Source organism: Salmo salar, chromosome ssa12 (genome assembly GCF_905237065.1).
Source record: "Salmo salar chromosome ssa12, Ssal_v3.1, whole genome shotgun sequence".
NCBI lineage: Eukaryota > Metazoa > Chordata > Actinopteri > Salmoniformes > Salmonidae > Salmo > Salmo salar.
In genome coordinates this window covers 78,558,381-78,578,164 of record NC_059453.1, presented here as the reverse complement: position 1 = coordinate 78,578,164, position 19,784 = coordinate 78,558,381, and the positions used below count along the sequence as shown (strand labels likewise).

At 42.3% G+C, this 19,784-nt stretch overlaps 1 protein-coding gene across 5 annotated transcripts in view; it reads right to left on the bottom strand.

Annotated features, from left to right (window-relative positions):
• The window catches only part of LOC106565793 (nuclear receptor coactivator 3), a 34,920-nt gene extending 15,759 nt beyond the window's left edge, over window positions 1-19,161 (bottom strand). For 2 of the 5 annotated variants that reach the window (XM_014133322.2, XM_014133325.2), the window contains exon 1: window positions 19,025-19,161. The gene's annotated coding sequence lies outside the window, so the exon portion shown is untranslated. Of the gene's footprint in view, window positions 1-3,437; window positions 3,704-7,882; window positions 7,904-18,805; window positions 18,912-19,024 lie in introns of those variants that run through there. The other 3 variants (XM_014133323.2, XM_045691796.1, XM_014133324.2) reach the window with 3 other exon arrangements.
• Between the last annotated feature and the right edge of the window lie 623 nt (window positions 19,162-19,784).

The window sequence follows — 19,784 nt, the reverse complement described above, 5'->3', positions numbered from 1 at the left end:
GTAACATGATGTCCTAGGAGCATCATCTGATGAAGATTGTCAAAGGTTAGTGCTGCATTTAGCTGTGTTTTGGGTATTTGTGATGCATGCTAGTTGCTTTGAAAATGGCAGTGTACTCTAACATAATCTAATGTTTTGCTTTTGCTCTAAAGCCTTTTTGAAAATCGGACAACGTGGTTCGATTCAGGAGAGGTGCATCTATAAAATGGTGTAAAATAGTCATACGTTTGAGAAATTGAAGTTATAGCATTTGTGAGGCATTTGTATTTCGCGCGACACGATTCCACTGGCTGTTGACTAGGCAAGCGTCCCACTTCTCAGACATGTTAAGAACAAATTCTTATTTACAATGACAGCCTGCCAAACCCGGGCCAATTGCACACCGCCCTATGGGACACCCAATCATGTCATACAGCCTGGAATCGAACCAGGGACTGTAGTGACACCTCAGATGCAGTGCCTTAGACCACTGCGCCAATCGGGAACCCGGACTGACTATAGGCTTGCGACCTACGCACATTACAGTGGGTATTGGGGCAGCAGGTGGCTAGCCTAGTGGTTAGAGCATTGGACTAGTAACCGAATGGTTGCAAGATTGAATCCCCGAGCTGACAAGGTAAAAATCTGTCATTCTGCCCCTGAACAAGGCAGTTAACCCACTGTTCCTAGGCCATCATTGAAAATAAGAATTTGCTCTTAACCGACTTGCCTAGTTAAATAAAGGTAAAACAATGCCCAAATTACAACATGCATTTATTAACTTGTCAAGATAAAATATTGTAGCCTGGAAACATACAGCATGCGATGTGATTGGGCAACATTTCAATCCGAAGTCAGTGTATTTTCTCTCGCTTCAGCTCAAAAAATGGCCGCCATTGATTTCAAGAAAATGTGCATAATTTTTTACGTGGTTGCATTTATTTATATATATATATATATATATATATATATATATATTTCTGTGCATACTTTCTGTTGAAGCTTCCAAATATGTACAAACGGAGTATGCGTTTGATTAGTGCTGCTTTTTCGCATACTTTGATTTGAACTCGTACTCCGACCCTCCCGTGCTAGGAGCACAGTAGTATGCATTGAGAAACACTCCTAGTCTCTTGTAGAGCACCACCACTGACACACCCCTAGTCTCTAAGCCATACGTCTCCACTGCATGCTCCCTGTTCAATCTCCTTTTCACCATCCCTCTAAATCTGTCTTTCCTTTATTTTCTCCCCCCTTCCCTCACACCTTAGAGCAGAGTCCCACTTGTCAGTACTGAAAGAAAAAGGTGAAGCTATATAGCTTGACTGTATACAAGATATAGGGGGAAAAGAACAAGAAAGAGGTTGTATAGGAGACTGCAGTGAAAAGTTTTATTTCCTTGTACAACTCTTTCCATTGCACAATATCAATGTGGTGCTGGTAAAGCATATGAACATTGATTACCTCAAATATTTTGACAACCATGCTGCCCAGTGGCATCAAACGGAATATATTTGCATACATGCACAAAACATTAGGAACACCTTCCTAATATTGAGTTACACCCCTTTTTGCCCTCAGAACAGACTCAATTTGTTGGGGAATTGACTCAACGTGTCAAAAGCGTTCCACAGGGATGCTGGCCCATGTTGACTCCAATGCTTCCCACAGTTGTGTCAATTTGGCTGGATGTCTTTTGGGTGGTGGGCCATTCTTGAAACACAGGAAACTGTTGTGAAAAACCCAGCAACGCTGCAGTTCTTGACACTCATTCAAAAGGCACTTAAGTCTTTTGTCTTGCACATTCACCCTGAATGGCCCACATACACAATCCATGTCCCAATTGTCTTACGGCTGAAACAACCTTTAACCCGTCTCCTCCCCTTCAGCTACACTGATTGAAGCGGATTTAACAGGTGACGTTAATAAGAAATCAAACTGAAATGGTGAATCCAGGTGAAAGCTAGGTCATTCCATTTGTTGTTCGCTTTTACTTCAACAGACCTATACTCTGAAGAGGAAGGAAACAAATGTACGCCAGCTAGATATTTCAGAGAGTCGTCGTCTGAACAGAAGCCCACCATGAACAAGTCACAACAAGCCTGGCATTATGCAAATTATCCTGAATCAGCCACCTGACAATGTGAAACTTGCCCAGAGATTGGGAGATGTTCGTTCCAGGTACGGGGCAGGTTTTAAAGTGATAGGAATTGAAAGCAGTTAATGTTTTTATAAGACAGCATAGGCCTACAAAGTTTGAACTAGATTGAGATGAATGAGGATCTGGAGAATGGGGTGCAGTGTAAATGACATGGACTCCACTGCACTTGTTCACCTGATTGTGTCCAATCCCAATTCAGAGTCTATGACCTCAATGTCTCAGCACAGCCTGTTATGAGTGAAGAGACCAGTTCACACACTGTACACTGGCAGGTCTAAAGCAAGTACTCTGACCAAGAAAAAAAAGAAAAGAAAAAGGCTACTGAGCAGTAAATGGTCAATGGATGCTACCAGTCAGTCTGACAGACAGGACTGTAAGATAAAATGGTGAGAGTTGAACAAAATTAACCAAGCCCAATGTGGCTCCTGAAAACTAACGTAACAAACTGCAAGTTTATTTGGCTATTTTGAGTTTGTTCACCAACTTCCTTTTATTAGATATGTTTTAATGTGGACTATGTCCCGCCTTCAAAGCACTACAGTAATGAGCGATCCCATTGGCTGGCTGATACTATTTAGAACAGAACCCACACTCTTCTACTTCCTGTTAAAATGTTTAATATTTGGTAGAACTTCATGGGAACATTCATTCTAAAAAGAAACAGGAAGCCACAGAAGATCACATCCTGTTTGCATCCTCTCTCATCGTCCCCTGCATCATCACTTCCTGGATGTGGCCACCCATCCACAACATTTACATATTCTGTGCATCTGTCCCTTTCTCGCTCCATCTGCATCTTTAATACCCTCAGTACCAAGCAACGGTAAGCTATCCCCTGTCCGTTTTTTTGGTAACCTAGTCACTTAATTTCCACATCCCCTAGCCCCCCTTGGAGGGGTCACCTGCATTATTCATAGGTCAACTTCCTGCCGACACACGAGAAAGTAGGCACTGCTAGCGTGGCAACAACTGTGCGCCTATGGGATCTTCCACACAGATCAAATCCAATAGGTCTCCCACAGCAACTGAGATAAAAAGGTACAGCTGAAGGCAGCTGAATATGATGGGGGGGGGAGGTGCAGTAGAAGGGAGGAAAAGGAGGTATAGTAAGGGGAGGAGGAAGAGCGTTGGGCTGAGCTCTAGAGCTGCAGTGTCCCTCAGTCAGGACCAGAATAGCGAGGAGCCGGGGACATTCCAGCAGAGCCTGAAATCAAGGCTGTAATCTGAGCTCTGTGAGACGCAGGCTAAATAACAAACATGTCCCACCCAAAACAAAGAAAACACAAAATGGACTTACCATACCACAGCTTTCACACGAAAGGCTACGCACAACATATTAAACCGACAAACCATCACCCACTGATGCCACCATCCTGAGTGGGATCTGTCTTGAGGGATCAGTCTTTTGTCTTCAAATATAAAAATTGTGGCAGAAACATTTGGAGCCTTTCTTTAACCATGTATAGCTACCCCCCTCACCCACCTACTAGACACACCCTCTTCCACACAGTCTTACAGAAACAAAAAGGCATCTACTGGATTTTAGGACAAGTGTAAAAGGAAACAGAATTACTTCCTGTTTTTCTTCAAAGACCAGCCCCACCTCCACCTCAGGAGCATGCTTAGAGCTCACACATTGGGATGATGACAGGTACATTACAATAGCTGCTGCTCACACTGCTGGAGCTTTTCTCTTGCGTCAACCCAGTGTCATATCCATTTTATACAATTGAACTTGACAGACTTGTGCACATCAACAAATAATGTGTTTTCACAACCATGTACAGTGCCTTCAGAAAGTATTCATACCCATTGACTTATTCCACATTTTGCTGTGTTACAGCCCAAATTCAGAACGGTTTAAATATATTCTCACCCACCAACACACAAAATACTCCATAATCACATAGTGAAAACATGTTTAGACATTTCAGCAAATGTAATGAAAATGAAATATACAATGACATAAATATTCCCATCCCTGAGACAATTCATGTTACAATCACCATTGGCAGTGATTACAGCTGTGAGTCTCTGGGTAAGTCTAAGAGTCTTGCACACCTGGATTGTACAACACTTTGGACAGTGTATTGATACACTATCCAAAGTGTAATAAATAACCTCACCATGCTCAATTAGATATTCAATGACTGCTTTTTTTTTTTTAACCAATAGGTGCCCTTCTTTGCAAGGCATTGGAAAACCTCCCTGGTGTTTGTGGTTGAATCGGTTTGAAGTTCCCTGCTCGACTGAGGGACCTTACAGATAATTGTATGCATGTGTGGGGTACAGAGATGAGGTAGTCATTAAAATTCATGTTAAACACTAGTATTGCAACATGTGACTTAAGCACATGTTAACTCTTGAACTTGAAAGGGGTTGAATACTTATTGACTGAAGACTTTATTTTACCTTTATTTAAACTAGGCAAGTCAGTTAAAAACAAATTCTTAAATTTCAATGACGGCCTAGGAACAGTGGGTTAAACTGCCTTGTTCAGGGGCAGAACGACAGATTTTTACCTTGTCAGCTCAGGGATTCGATCTTGCAACCTTTCGGTTACTAGTACAACGCTCTAACCACTAGGCTACCTGCCGCCCCGGCAGGCTTTCCATTTTTTATTCAATTTGTAAAAATGACTAAAAACAGAACTCCACTTTGACGTTGTGTGCGTGCATCACACCAGTGACCCAAAAATATAAAATGAAATCCATTTTAAATTCCAGATGTAAAACTAAATGTGTTAAAAAGTCAAATGGGTGTGAATACTCTGAAGGCACTGTAAATGTGCCAGAGTTCACCACAGAATCCTAACGGTTTCATCCATTTGTGAAAATGCATACAATTCTCATGAAAACAGAGCGAGTGAGCCAGAAAACTGACTTGAGATAGTCAAAGAAATACGATACACAATGGGACTAAAGTGCAGCGAGGCAGACAAATGCCAAGTGTGTGTACATGTGCAGACTTCTAAAAAGTTAAGCTGTAAAAAAAAATAATAAACTAGGAAAGCCTCTATTATGAAGCACGCTGGCAGCTCCAAATTCCAGCCAAGCCCTGACGCAAGAAAAACATGAGGGGAAACATTAACTGTTCCTCGTCTGCACTTCAGAGCAGGACAGTCTGGAGTTGGATCTGGCTGCTCTCTCCTCCTCTGTCCATCCCAAGAGCCGTCTCACACACACCCCATATGTAAAGTTTGTCCCATGTTTAATGAGCTGAAATAAAAGATTCCAGAAATTTTCCACATGCACAAAGATTATTTCTCTCAAATTTGTGTGCATCCCTGTTAGTGAGCATTTCTCCTTAACCAAGATAATCCATCCACCTGACAGGTGTGGAATATCAAGAAGCTGATTAAACAGCATGATCATTGTGCTGGGGACAATAAAAAGTCATTAAAATGTGCAGTATCGTCACAACACAATGCCACGGATGTCTCAAGTTGAGGGTGCATGCTAATTGGCATGCTAATTGCAGGAATGTCCACCAGAGCTGTTGCCAGATAATTGAATGTTCATTTCAAACATAAGCTGCCAAAGTCATTAGAGAATTTGGCAGTACGTCCAACCAGCCTCACAACCGCAGACCATGTGTAACCACGCCAGCCCAAGACCTCCACATCCGGCGTCTTCACCTGCGGGATCGTCTGAGACTAGCCACCCAGATAGCTGATGAAACGGAGTATTTCTGTCTGTAATAAAGTCATTTTCTGGGGGAAAACTCATTGTGATTGGCTGGGCCTGGCTCCCAAGTGGGTGGGCCTACACCCTCCCAGGCCAACCCAAGGCTGCGCACCTGCCCAGTCCATAGATTTAATTAGGTCTTACAGTTCATAAGGAAAGCAGTCAATTTTAAATAAATTCATTAGATTTCCTTATATGAACTGTAAAAAAAAATATTAAAATAAAATAGCATTTTAACACAACAATTTCAGCTAACGAGCACATAGCGAACATTTTGTACAGTTTGACCTAAACTATACAACTAAAAATACTCATTGATCTCTTGATCCAGGAGGGGATTATTTGCTTTTACCAAGTAAAATGCTTGATTTTGGAAGAAGCTAACAAGCAAACCAAAAATGCACAATTGCAGAGCATTTATCACAGTTAACTTAATAGCAAACATCCAGTTGTGAATTGCATACTGTAATTAGATGACCTGGAGCAGGCTGCACAACAGTGAGTGACTCAGAAGTCTCTGGTCTCTCATTGTGTGCTTGTAAACAAACATGACTGGGAACTACCATAAACGCCATAATGTGACAGGTGAAATGAAAAACGCAATGTTCTTTATCTCCTAACGTATTGCACAAGTTGACTGCAGTTATATACTTAAGTAGCTACGAACATAAAATTGTAGTGTTGCACGGTATACCAGTACCACGGTAATATCACAGTACAAAAACATGATACCGACATTGTAGAATACCCTAGTACTGTTTCATATGATACTACAGAATTCAACCCTACCGAGCTAAAGAATTTGCTGGCACTTGTTATAAAATGTTTACCAAGTTTTTTTATAAACTCAGTTGAATTGAAGCAGCCTTTAGTCTCTTGTACAGGGATGTCCAATAATATCCACTTCACCCACATATGACGTGTGGCAGCTGTAATCAGCCAGCCATCACTCACCTGTTTCTCCCTGTCCACTCCTCATGTGTGTATTCCTGTCAATTAAAATATAACATTTAGCCGTGATGGCAACCAGGGATGCAGACCCAGACGAGTCTTTTGTTAGATTTATTACATTGGAGCAGTGCGCAGAGGGCAATGTTGATGCATTGTATAATTTCATTGCCGTTATACCCAAGAGCACAGACCAGTCTGAGTAGACTTTGCAAGTTCACGGTCATGCAGCCTCAGTGTCAGAGGGAAAATGGAGCACAGCTTGGCGACAGGCATGCAGCTTCATAGCAGAGAAAACAGCTTGTCTCCAGCCTAAACACAGGCATTTCAGACACATTTCACAAACCATGTCGCTAATTATTGGTTTGACAGCAAACATTGTTAAGTCATGTTGTCATCTAGCTAGCTAACAACCTGGTAAGTTGACGGTTGGTTTAGGCAAATTTGATTGGCACTGCCTGAAAGGAAAAGGGTCTGCAACGCATGAGATGTGCTTCAAAAAAATGGTAGGACTCATAAAGGCCTAAAATATATGAAAACTATTTTTTTTCTGGTTCTCCTTTAATTCTGTTTGGTTCCTAACGTTTTAAAAGTTGGGAGCAATGTGTTTGTGAGAGGGAGAGAGCGGGTGTGTGTGTAAACTGAAGAGTAAAGGTTTCATGCCATTTCCCTTACTGACAATGACATGCATGTACATCCCTTCCTCCCACTCCTCCAGCCAAATTATAGGTAGGCTTCTGCAAATGAGCAAATCAGCCATTCTATGCAGTATTTGATTATACTCAGAACAGTGTGAAGCTAAATTCAATGTTGTATTGAGTAGAAGTGTGAATTTCAATGACAAGTTTTTGGAGAACATTTCAAAAACATGAACACCTATTGTTTTCCACCCTGGTTTCATGAGACTACGCCTGGAATCATCTGCAAAAATGTATTGTGACACTGTTCAAATGTATAAAAAAAAAGTACTTAAAATAAACCATCGCGTGGCTTTTTACAAATACCCCAGTATATGGTATACTGCCTAATGGGCAGGCATAAGCTACAGACAATGAACACAATTGCATTTTATTGATGGCAATTTGAATGCACCGAGATACTGACGTACCATTCAGCCACTGCCATCCCCTCATGTTTCAGAATGATAATGCACAGCCCCATATCGCAAGGATCTGTACACAATTCCTGGATAGGGCTGTTCCTGTGAACGTATTCACACCGGCGGTCACGAGTCATGACGGCAGTCAAATTCCACGTGACAGTTTAGTCACGGTAATCAGGTTTCTCCAAGCTCTGATGCGGCTGATGGTCGTTAGTAGCCTACCAAACGTGTTAACTGCCTGGTACTCAGCACTGTCTCTATAATCACTCTGACATCAATGCAAATGTGAAGAAAAAAAATCTAATCAAACACTTCCTGAGAGCCCATGAGCTCATGTTGCGCAACATTTCTATAGGCTAATGCATTTGCATGAGAAAACAGAGTGATGGCCTTTATTAAAAAGAGGATCCCATCAGCTTTCTATAGGCCATTCCTACTATATTTATCAACTTCCCTAATGTTAAGCACATTGCTTCTCTTTACAACAGGCGTATAGCCTACCTGACTGCCATGAAAATGAACCACGGGGGGGGGAATCCTCCATTCGCTATTTAAGTGCATAAGATGACATGTTTTCCCCTGCCCGTTTCGAGGTGCATGATAAGGGTCCATTCTAAATCAAAACAAATTTCACATTAGTTAGTATATGTAAATACAAGATTAAATCCAGAAGTCTGATGGGTGACAATATTAGCCCATCACTTGTGAAACATGCCCAGCTTGTGTGCAGTAAGGCAAGAAACAGTGCATGCCTTTTTTTCAACTTTAAAAATCATAGTCACACACACCTAATGTAGCATAGCCCATAGGCCTATATGTTTTGATAAGGTTTGTATCACAAGTGGCCAAATAACTTAGAATTCATCCGCTTTACAACGGGTCAACAGCTTAACTGGCATACATATACAGTGCGTTTCAAGTTGGGGGAAGGATTTAGCATAAAAATGCAGATTTATAATACAATCATTAAATGCATGGTCGCATCTGCAGTGACTTGAGAATAGTGTTTTCCCGCTAATTGATTGCATTTTGGAACATTCGTGCTTATAGCCTACTGCCGTGTGCGCATTGCTGCGTTTATGTGAAGAAATATCCTTAATCAACATTTTAAGCCAAATTCTCGTCTGTTGCCTCATTGCTTAAAAATTTGAGGCTAGTGGTTGTAATACTTTGGGATCTATCGCGTCACACAACGGTCCCAGACTATGTTTGGAATATTTTGTTCTTACACAGAATAGGTCAACTTTTGTACTACGGGGGAATAGTAGATTAACATAGGCCAGTGCTTTTGCTGTTCGTTAGGCCTACATCTTGTTGGCTAACGAAATGTGTACAGTCCCAATAGCTTCAATATGCGCCTCAGAATTGGATAAGGACGCTCACAGTTGCGTCCCCGATGTGTGATTACGTGACGGGCATTGGCTAATAATAATAGAGCTATCAGAGAGCTATGTTAGTGAGAGGCACTTCGGCGCATGCAGCCAGGAGAAGGGAACAATAATTATATTCAGCCTGAGGGCACAACGGTCACTGGATGCAAAAGGCAATACAGAGTAGCCGCATGTGCACTCTCCCTCAAATCGTTTGGAGAAAATATGTTTTATTCAGCTACTGTATGTTCAATTGTATTCTTCATACTATAAAATAATGACACTGAATGCTAATCTTAACTACTAAATGAGCTAGCGTAGCCCACAGCCATAGCCAGATCAGGGCCTAACATAAGGACAACTCAGAGTATTGTAATCAATAAATGGGTTTATTGTGGTGTAGCTATATTACATGGGTTTAGACTTTTTTTTTTAAATTGAAGAGGTTCCAAAAAAGGTCTGCATCAGTGGCTTGTAGGCTACGGGTGGATGTTAAATGTGTTTGTTAATTACTGTGAGATCAGCTATTATTTGCTTGACAGTCACCAAATGACATTTCATGACCGCCACAACCCTATTCCTGGAGGCTGAAGATGTCCCAGTTCTTCCATGGCCTGCATACTCAGACATGTCACCCATTGAGCATGTTTGGGATGCTCTGGATCACTGTGTATGATGGCATGTTAAAGTTCATGCCAAAATACAGCAACTTCGCACATTCCTCAGGCCACAATCAACAGCCTGATCAACTCCATATGTCACGCTGCATAAGGCAAATGGTGGTCACACCAGATTCTGACTGGTTTACTGATCTGTGACCAACAGATGCATATTTGCGTTCCCAGTCGTGACATCCATAGATTTGGGCCCAAATGATTTAAAATAAAATCTTTGAAATTGTTGAGTCCGTTTTCTTAAAATTCAGATCAAAACCAGCCTCATAGCGCTGTTGATAGCCATACTCCTCCCCATCTCCACAACCAGATGGGTGAGATGGGAGGAGATAGTGGGGAGGAAGAATGCAGCTATTGCAGACCGTGCCAGAGAAAAATAAGTCACGATTTAATATCCTCTCAACGAGGCATCCAAAAATGCTCTATACTCTCAAATTAAATGCCAGCGCCTCCCCCAGACAGGAAAGCAGGAGCTAAGGTTTACAGTAGGGCTGTGATTTTCCAGGGACCTCACAATACCATATGTATTGTGATTCTATAAGTATTGCGGCTCGAGGGCCTCCCGACTGGCGCAGTGGTCTAACGCATTGCGTCGCAGTGCTAGCTGTGCCACTAGAGATCCTGGTTCGAGACCTGGCTCTGTCGCAGGCGGCCGCGACAGGGAGACCCATGGGGCGGCGCACAATTGGCCCAGCGTCGTCCAGGGTTAAGGGAGGGTTTGGCCGGCAGGGATGTTCTTGTCCCATCGGACATTAGCGATTCCCGGAGCAGTGCATGCTGACAGTCGCCAGGTGTAAGTGTTTCCTCCGACACATTGGTGAGGTTGGCTTCCGGGTTAAGTGGACATTATGTCAAGAAGCAGTGCAGCTTGGCTGGGTTTCGGAGGACGCACAACTCTCGACCTTCGCCTCTCCCGAGTCCGTACGGGAGTTGCAGCAATGAGACAAGACTAGCTACCAATTGGATACCACAAAACTGGGGAGAAAAAAAAGGGGTAAAATATATATATATTTTTGAAATATTGCGGTTCGATACTGCGGTTTTCCAAACATATTGCTATCACCATATGTCAGCTGCAGCGGAACCACAGAGTCATGAGAAAAGTGTTGATCAGTGCTGAAAAGAAATTGGCTCACAATTTAAAAGAGTGCAAGATAAGAAAAATATTGATGTTTTGGTGCAGGTACAGCTTACTAATACAAAAGTAATACTGCGATATATTGTCAAATAATATCTTGATATGTACCTGTATCGATTTTTCCCCCATCATTAGTTCACAGTAGAGTTCAAACAGTCCCAGCCTCATTGGGAAACAGCTCAAATTAGAATAAAACAAGCCTTTCATATTCTTCATACTGACAGAGTGAGAGAGACAGAGGGGGGGGGACTGAAAGGAAGGGCAGAGATTCTAGACAAGAAAACCACACATGTACTTCCTTATTTACAGCAAGAAAAGGGAACATTGGTAGACTAACCGCCAATGGGCTCCATCAGCTTATTCAGAGAGTTGCAACGATTAAGGGATATTCAACTAATCACAACAGTGAAGGTGTCTTCTCTGCATGTTTTTTTCCCCTGAAGAGGTGAAAGTGTGCACATTAACATTGAAGAGTGAATTATTGGTGCTGCAGTAAAGGGGAAGAGACATTCAGACACAGAGAGACAGAGAGACAGAGACATTCAGACACAGAGCAGGTAGTTCAAAGCTGAAAGGAACAGACATTCAAAGCACAGCAGCTTCTCCGAGAAAGTACTCCCCCTCCATCCCCAGAGCCGTAGCAGCACAACGCACACACTTTCACTTTGACATAAATGAAGGTGAAGACAAAGAGATTAATCTCACTCACTGTTTGTGTAATATATCTCTCTATATCTCTCTCAGAGGGAGAGACAAAGAGAAGTTTCTGCAGGAACATCTCTTCACTGCTATCCATCATTAAAATAGACAGAGCATCAAGGAGACCGGACACGAGCACACCAAATAAAAGTGTACTATCATAATCCCCTATATTAACTACCTTAGGGCATTACTAAGGTCTTTGAACGTGCTAGTTAGGTTTTTATTAACTACTACCCCATCCCCCCCATACCATCTTGCAACCAATAGAACACCGATCATGGCTAAACATGATCACACAGGGCTAATATTATGCTAATGAGATCATTAATCAATGGCCAGAGACTTATCTGACAGCACAGAGTCAAGCCTGCAATGCCCCCATTCTGCCTTTGAGATAACATATCAACATATCAGCATCCTCTGTCTCCTATTGAAGAGGCTATGGAGAGGAAAGCACACGGTACCTTAACCGTATTTTCAAAAGACAACCATAAATCTATACCACCAAGTTTCAACTCTTGAATTGAGGGTAAATGATATGAACAATAAAAATGTCTACAGAGAGGAGTGCTAACGTTATACCCCCACCAACCAGGCAGGAGCAGTGTGGTGTTCAGTGTTGCTCAGCTGAAAAGTCAACATTCATTTCAGACCGCAGCTCAGCCCATTTCCCCCTTACTCGCTCCTCCCTCTATGAATCCGTGGAGTAAACACAGGAAGAGAACAGTCTCCATTCCACACCAGAGCTGGGCGTTCCTGCGTAGCTCCTGCAGGGTCAAAAGTTTAGCATAGTTTTAATTTCACCTTTCCTCAGCTGAACTATGACCCCTGCAAAGAATTCCACTCAAATGGTCTGATGCCAGTTTAATCACTACCCCCTGCCCCACCATTCATTTTTTATTTACTGATTATTTGTTTTTAAACACACACACAGAAATGCTATGCAGAGAGAAAGAAGCACCAGTAGCTTTGAAATAAAAGGATGATTGGTCTTACTCAGATCAGGTTACTCGTGAGTTAAACTGAATCTCCCCTAATACAATTAACACCACCACATATTTATAGGTGCAAGTGGTCAACTTGATCAAATTAGTTAAATTTCTCTCCATAACATCTCCACTGGAAGTGGGAACCACAATTCTACACAAGTGGAGGTTAAAGAATAAAACCTCTAACATTCATTTCTAGGACCATTTATGTCAAGCCATCGCAATAGATGTCATTGGAGCTGAACTGGGTAAGGGTGTCAATTTTTCATTTGCAATTCTGGGTCAGACATTTTATGTTTTTACTACATTTCTTGTATTAGATAAACAAAGTCCTGAATCAAAGTACAGCATAATAGTGGTCAACGTGAACGCAATTCGCAAAGCAAAGTAGCCCAAAATGTATACTCAAGCCGGTCTCACCCTCTCACTCCCCTCCTTCTGTCCAGCACTGGGCCCACCACACGCTGCACAGATTCAGATTAACACTTAAAAGTGTATTTAAATGACTTATGAGGACAGGGTGGATAGAGGGGTCAGAAGGACCAAGCTTTTTAAAGGAGGGAGGGGGCCATACGTTGGGGATTGGAACACTCAGATTCAAAGATCAACTCATAAACCCACCCAGCAGAGCTGTCATCTACTGACAACCCAAACGTGGTTGTTTTTGACTCGATGGCAGCACGCTCTACTCCATCTGTTAATAAATAAGTCAAGCCTTTACAGCCAATCACAGCTCTCATAGGTCAAAACACAACAAATTATATAACTGTGAAAAAGTATAACATATACATTCTACCATGATGGTTCTCTGTTCTAGCACAGAACGACCCAAACACTGGACTCTGAATATCTGTATAAAAGCCTACTCAACTGTGACAGGGTGAGCGAATGTTCTTCAAAAGGCAGCAGAGAAACATTCAGCTTTCACCACCCATTTAGACGAGTAAAGCGGTAAACGACATTTGTTTTGCACTTTAAAAGATAACCTTTGACCTGGGTTGAGGTCAGAGGTTGACTCTACATGTTAATGGCGTTTCATTAGGTAATATAAAGCATGAGGGTGGAGCCTCAATGTTGGGTGCCTCTTTTACACACAAGGAAAGACTAGCTTAATTTGCCAGGCTAGTAACAATATGGGAAAGAGAAAATAAAATCTGATCAAATAGGAGCTTATTCTTCTGCAATTGGGTTCCCATCTGCACATTATTAACCTCTTCTGACCACAGGGACCTATCAAAGCAGTGGTAGAGTCCTGACTCCTGGTAGTGCCCATCAGTTGAGGTGCATAAATGCAGAGCCAAGACTCAAAACACCATATTCAGAATCAAAATGGGTTTACTCGTGTGTCACCCCATTGTTCTGAGTATGGTGAAAATGACAGCAGTGCTGCACTGCTCTTAAAACAGGGATTGACAGGTATCAGCAAGCAACCCTTGGATTGGGTGTCATCTTAACAAAAAAAACAAGTGCAACATCATGGTAAAAAAATGGGCATAAATGACAGCTAAGAGAATATGTTCATCTATTCCACAACAGTCCCCCCCACCATAACACCCCAACCTCAAGTCAATTAAGACTATTTAGTTGCAGAAAAATGTTAACATTACAATAAATGTAGTATCATGCTTTGGTGTTAACACAGTGTAGTAAATCCGCAGTCTGCTCGCTGATCGACCCAGAATACCAGAGGCCTCTCACTTCAGGGTGGAAGACTTAACTCTCCTCCGAGCCGTGGAGGGGCAGAATCAAAGCAAGGTGGCCGTGTAGCAGTTGAGAAGTTCAGAACTGACACGCTCTCTCCCCGCTGCCTGCCTGACGGAGAAAGCATCTGGTAACATTTATCTCACAAACAAAACTTTTTTTCCCTCTTCCTTTCCCCCCAGACTTTATAAAAAGGGGGCCCTAAACAAAACACAAATAGTCTCACTAACATTTTACAATGGTAACAAAACCAGGGCAGGGAGCTACCCTCCCATTGGCTTGTTCAGGTGAACCAGTTTAACGAGCATTCTTCAGCCAAGGGAGAGAAAGTAAAGACGGGTGGAAAGAAGAGCTGTGCCCCCCCTCTCACTTCCTCATAAGCTATTCCTTCTGTCGTCCAACCAGCAGTGACTACAGAGTACTAACTGTTCCAACGCCTTAGTGGTTATAAATTGGAATTGGGTGCAATGATTACTTCAGGCTGCACGTTTGGCTTTCATAAGTGTGCATGGCTCGGGCTCACATATGGCAGAATTACCCCTGCATTTGGGTATTACCTCAGAGTTGAACGAGAGGGGAATGCATGAATATGAATTGATACTAGCGGAGCCACACTGCAATCTGCATGAAGTGATTGAGACCAGGGTTTGGTGTCATTGAAGGGGAAACCGCTGTTTTAGTTGCTCCACAGTTCCTACTCTTCTGGTCTTTAACACTCCATCTGAGCAGTCAGTCCTAAATATTTCATCAGCAGGAACTCAAGTCTCCACTCCAGTTCTATCTTGGGCTCTTTCCTTTCGGGGGAGGGAGAGGAGTTTTGCTTTAGTTGATTCAACAAACTAACCTGTTGAAGGTATTTGTGGAGCGTGGGGCTGCGAGGCCCCTCAGGTATGTCAGCTGACATGCAGAGTTTACTGTCACCAAATTAATGACCTTGAGGTTGTCATGTGGGCTTGTCTTCTTGGAAATGTAACTTTATAGCTCTCTCTTATGCTTTCAATTCAAACCCAGCGCCTCACTACCACCCACAAAAAAGGTACAAAGGCCAAGGAATCAAATTTCAATTAGGGAAACAATCAGGCTTTCCTTTCAGCTCAGTGGGTCTCCAAGAGCCCACCCCTACCCACTGCTCTTCTCTCCCCACTAACAAGATGAATGAGCACACACCCTCACCTTTACTCGTTGACCAACAAATACCTTATTTTTTAACATTTCCCCCTTAGTCACAACCCTGACGACAAACAAAAAAAAGCTATCTATTCAAACATCAATGGAGCAGAAATTCAGCTTGCCAAAGAGAGTAGGAACAGTTATAAAGTACCTCTCCACCCCACAAAAGGTGATGCATTTGCATATTTCCCCACTCATTCTTTCTGCTTTAAGTCAAAATACCCACAACCAGATTTTAAATAAGTGAATACTTTCAGAAGTGACAAGGACAACAGTTGTCTGTGCGAAAACAATATGACAGTTAAATATTAGGCCAAGTATGCATCATCAAACCCTAGTCTTAATGCTGACAAATGCCAATGCACAAACAGTAACAATATCCACTCAATATGTCATGGAAATCAATGGATTGGTTCATCTGCTAGGAAGCTGACACCAGAGAGATGTTCCTACACCCATGAGGTGAAGCGATAAGTTAATGACTTATTGAGAACACAGTAGTAAATGGACAAAGAAAAAGGCATGCATCAAAGTCACTTCTTCAACCCATCTGCAGTCAAAGAATCTCCCAGAAGATTGATTCATTGTTAACGCAGCCTGACACCCTGTGAGAGAAAGGGAGAGATAGAGAAGGGGGGCTCAATTTGCAAAGAATCAGAGTAGCAGCAGCAGTTCATTGAGTAGTTTCACACAGCAGCCACTGTTCCCTTCCTACAAACATATACACTGCTAGAGAAGATGGAGACAATGTAGATGTGCATTAAAAAGTATTCATGATAAATAGGCCTAATCCTAAAATGAGACCATGAAGACAATTTGCTAGTCAGGATAGCTCAGTGGCCTAACTCTTACTCCAAGCCCATAGCTCAGACACCATACACATTCACCTGATACTTTTGGCCATGTAGTGTATGTTAACACCTGCTCATCAATCATTTCATTCCAAAATCATGGGCATTAATATGGAGTTGGTACACCCTTTGCTGCTTAAACAGCCTCCACTCTTCTGGGAAGGCTTTCCGCTAGATGTTGGAACAGGAGACTTGCTTCCATTCAGCCACAAGAGCATTAGTATGGTTGGGCACTGGTGTTGGGCGATTAGGCCTGGCTCAGTCTGCTTTCCAATTCATCCCAAAGGTGTTCGATGGGGTTGGGGTCAGGGCTCTGTGCAGGCTAGTCAAGTTCTTGCACACCGATCTCAACAAACCATTTCTGTATGGACCTCGCTTTGTGCACGGGAATTGTCCTGCTGAAACAGGAAAGGGCCTTCCCCAAACTTGCCACAAAGTTGGAAGTGCTGAATTGGCTAGAACGTCATTGTATGCTGTAGGATTAAGATTTCCCTTCACTGGAACTAAGGGGCCTATCCCAAACCATAAATAACTGCCCCAGACCATTATTCCTCCTCCACCACCAAACTTGACCGTTTCCATTATGCAGTCGGGCAGGTAGCATTCTCCTGGCATCCGCCAAACCCATATGTTTGTCTGACTGCCAGATGGTGAAGCGTGATTCATCACACCAGAGAACGCGTTTCCACCGCTCCAGAGTCCAATGACGGCAAGCTTTACGCCATTCCACCCGACACTTGGTCTTGCACATGATTAACTTAGGCTTGTGTGCAGCTGCTCGGCCATGAAAACCCATTTCATATATCTCCCGACGAACAGTGCTGACATTGCATCTACAGGCAGTTTGGAACTCGGTAATGAGTGTTGCAACCGAGGACAGACAAATGTATTTTTTTCTTCTCTCTCTCCACGCTTCAACACACAGCGGTCCCGTTTTGTGGCCTACCACTTTGCGGCTGAGCCGTTGATGTTCCTAAACGTTTCCACTTCCCAATAACAGCACTTACAAGTGACCAGGACAGCTCTAGCAGGGCAGAAATTTGACATACTGACTTGTTGGAAAGGTGAATCCACTAATTTGTAGGTGTCCACACAGTTCTTTCTAATTCTTCTAGGGCAAATTCAATTAATTGACCCTTAAAAAAGTCTTAAGCCAGACGGAGCATTGAGAGTCTTGCATGTTGGGATGAGTAGGTCCTCCTCCTGTACATGTGTGCGTGTGAGTATCAGAAAGGTTTCTTGTGATTCACGTGGTTTGCCCCCAAGCAAAGACTGCCCACCTAGACCTTTAAATTCAAGGGAAATTACTCACCCTCCATTGTCTGTCGAGAATACATGAGCAAGCTGTCGAAGAATTCTCCCTTATTGCCGCAAAGTAAATGCTCAGCATACAAACTGATCAGTAATTCGTTTTGTTGCCATTTTTCTAACCAAAAACTCGGTGAGGAGTGTTCAGCCCAGAGTCGCTTAAACATGAGCCCTCTCTCTCGCACACACACGTGAATGAAGACCAACATTCTCCTTACCATGCCCTGCAGTAAATTAAATGTATGTGAACTTGAGACATATTGTATCATAAATAGCCTATTCTGTAGCAATGTTGCATGAAGCCTACGAGAGAGTTGAGCTGGTGGCCTGACGTACGTATTCAATCCTACGGCGTTGTGGTGGGTCATTATCTTCACCGTTATGATCACAAATAGCTACTTAACCTAGCACGGCTGAACCATAAATAACAGCAAATGTGCGGATTTTTAAATGGCCGGGCTACTACCTCCACCATGTCGCTGTTTTGTCCAACATAAGTTAGTTGTAATTTTAACACTAGCTGACCATTAGGCTACGTCATGTTGAGGTTGATACAATGTTGCCAATGTTCATTTTCACGCGTCAACTGTCACAATCATTACGAAGTAGCAGATTGCTGAAAACAGTTATTCCTTGTAACCATTAATACCATAAGAACTACACTGAACCTCTGAATCTAGCCTAGTTGGCGACAGTAGATTCAGCTGTAGTCCAATGTTAAACTATGGATATTTGTTCTTAATTTAAAGAGTATGAAAACGCAACCTAAATATTTGGGCAAACTAGTACTTTAAAAAAAAAAGATTTACTTAGACTTCAATAGAACCGTTGCAATGCCAAACAGGTATCTTGCCTACACAAATATAAGAGTTAACTCACAGTCGAGATGGAATAGTTTCTGAATGTAATGTTATCAATTTGCCCCTCTGATAAACTTTGTAACAAAGATTAACATAAAAGCCGTATGCAACCTCCACGAGGAATGCACACATATTTAAAACAGCCAATAGACAAATATGGACTTACATCATCAGGGAGAGAGCACTCTTCATGTTGCCAACAAATCCAAAATAAACGGACACGCTCAGAACTACAAGGTAGGTTGGTTGTAGGCTACGGGTGAAACCTCTGCCTATTCCAAGAAACGCGTTTAGCTACATCAGGTTAACTGGAAAATGTGCCACATGTTTTAAAACTCTATCAGTGTTACCAACAAAACACCGGCTACTAGCAGGAAAAACTCACCCGCTTCAATGCATTCATTGAGTAGGCTACACCAGTTTCTTTCTTGCCCCTATTAACTCTCCGCCATCTTCACCACTGTGTTTGTTTAAATGGGAAACACTCCCAAAGCGCAAGAAGCCAGCTTGCAAAAGAGCGATAGGGCTTCTGGGTAGAGTAGTTGTCTTCCTCCTCTTTCAGAATTCAGACGTATGGATCTTTCTGAACATGGACTACACGTAGACTAGAAATAAGTATATAGATGAGACGGGCAGCAATACCGATGCTATTATATTAAGGGAAATCCATCAACATTCATTTATTTATAGCTCACCAAAGTAGCCCATGGAGATATATGTGAGCGTGGACGTTGTGACGTGCTATTCTCCATTAGCAAAAAAAGTGCCCTAGAAGGAATCTCTTGAATTTAATTATTTTCTAAATGTTTTAGACATAATTCTGATGCCTCAAATACTGATATTGACAAATAAAGTGTTTAGGTCTGCAATTGTAACATAAGCCTACATATTCTTCTGAGATTGTATGATGTACATTTTTCAACATTATCTGTTACACTCAAACCATTGCTGGTTCCCAAGTATGCATTTTAAAAGAGTCATAGGCTAAGTGGGTTTAGTTTACCTTTTTATATAATCCTCTCCAAAAGATTAACAAAAATACAAAATCAACAGAATTCAGATTGAGCAGTAACATGGAGAAGGATAAATAGGTATGATACAAAATGTGTGCTTCCTCAGCCATGCATGTATTACTACAAGTTCTT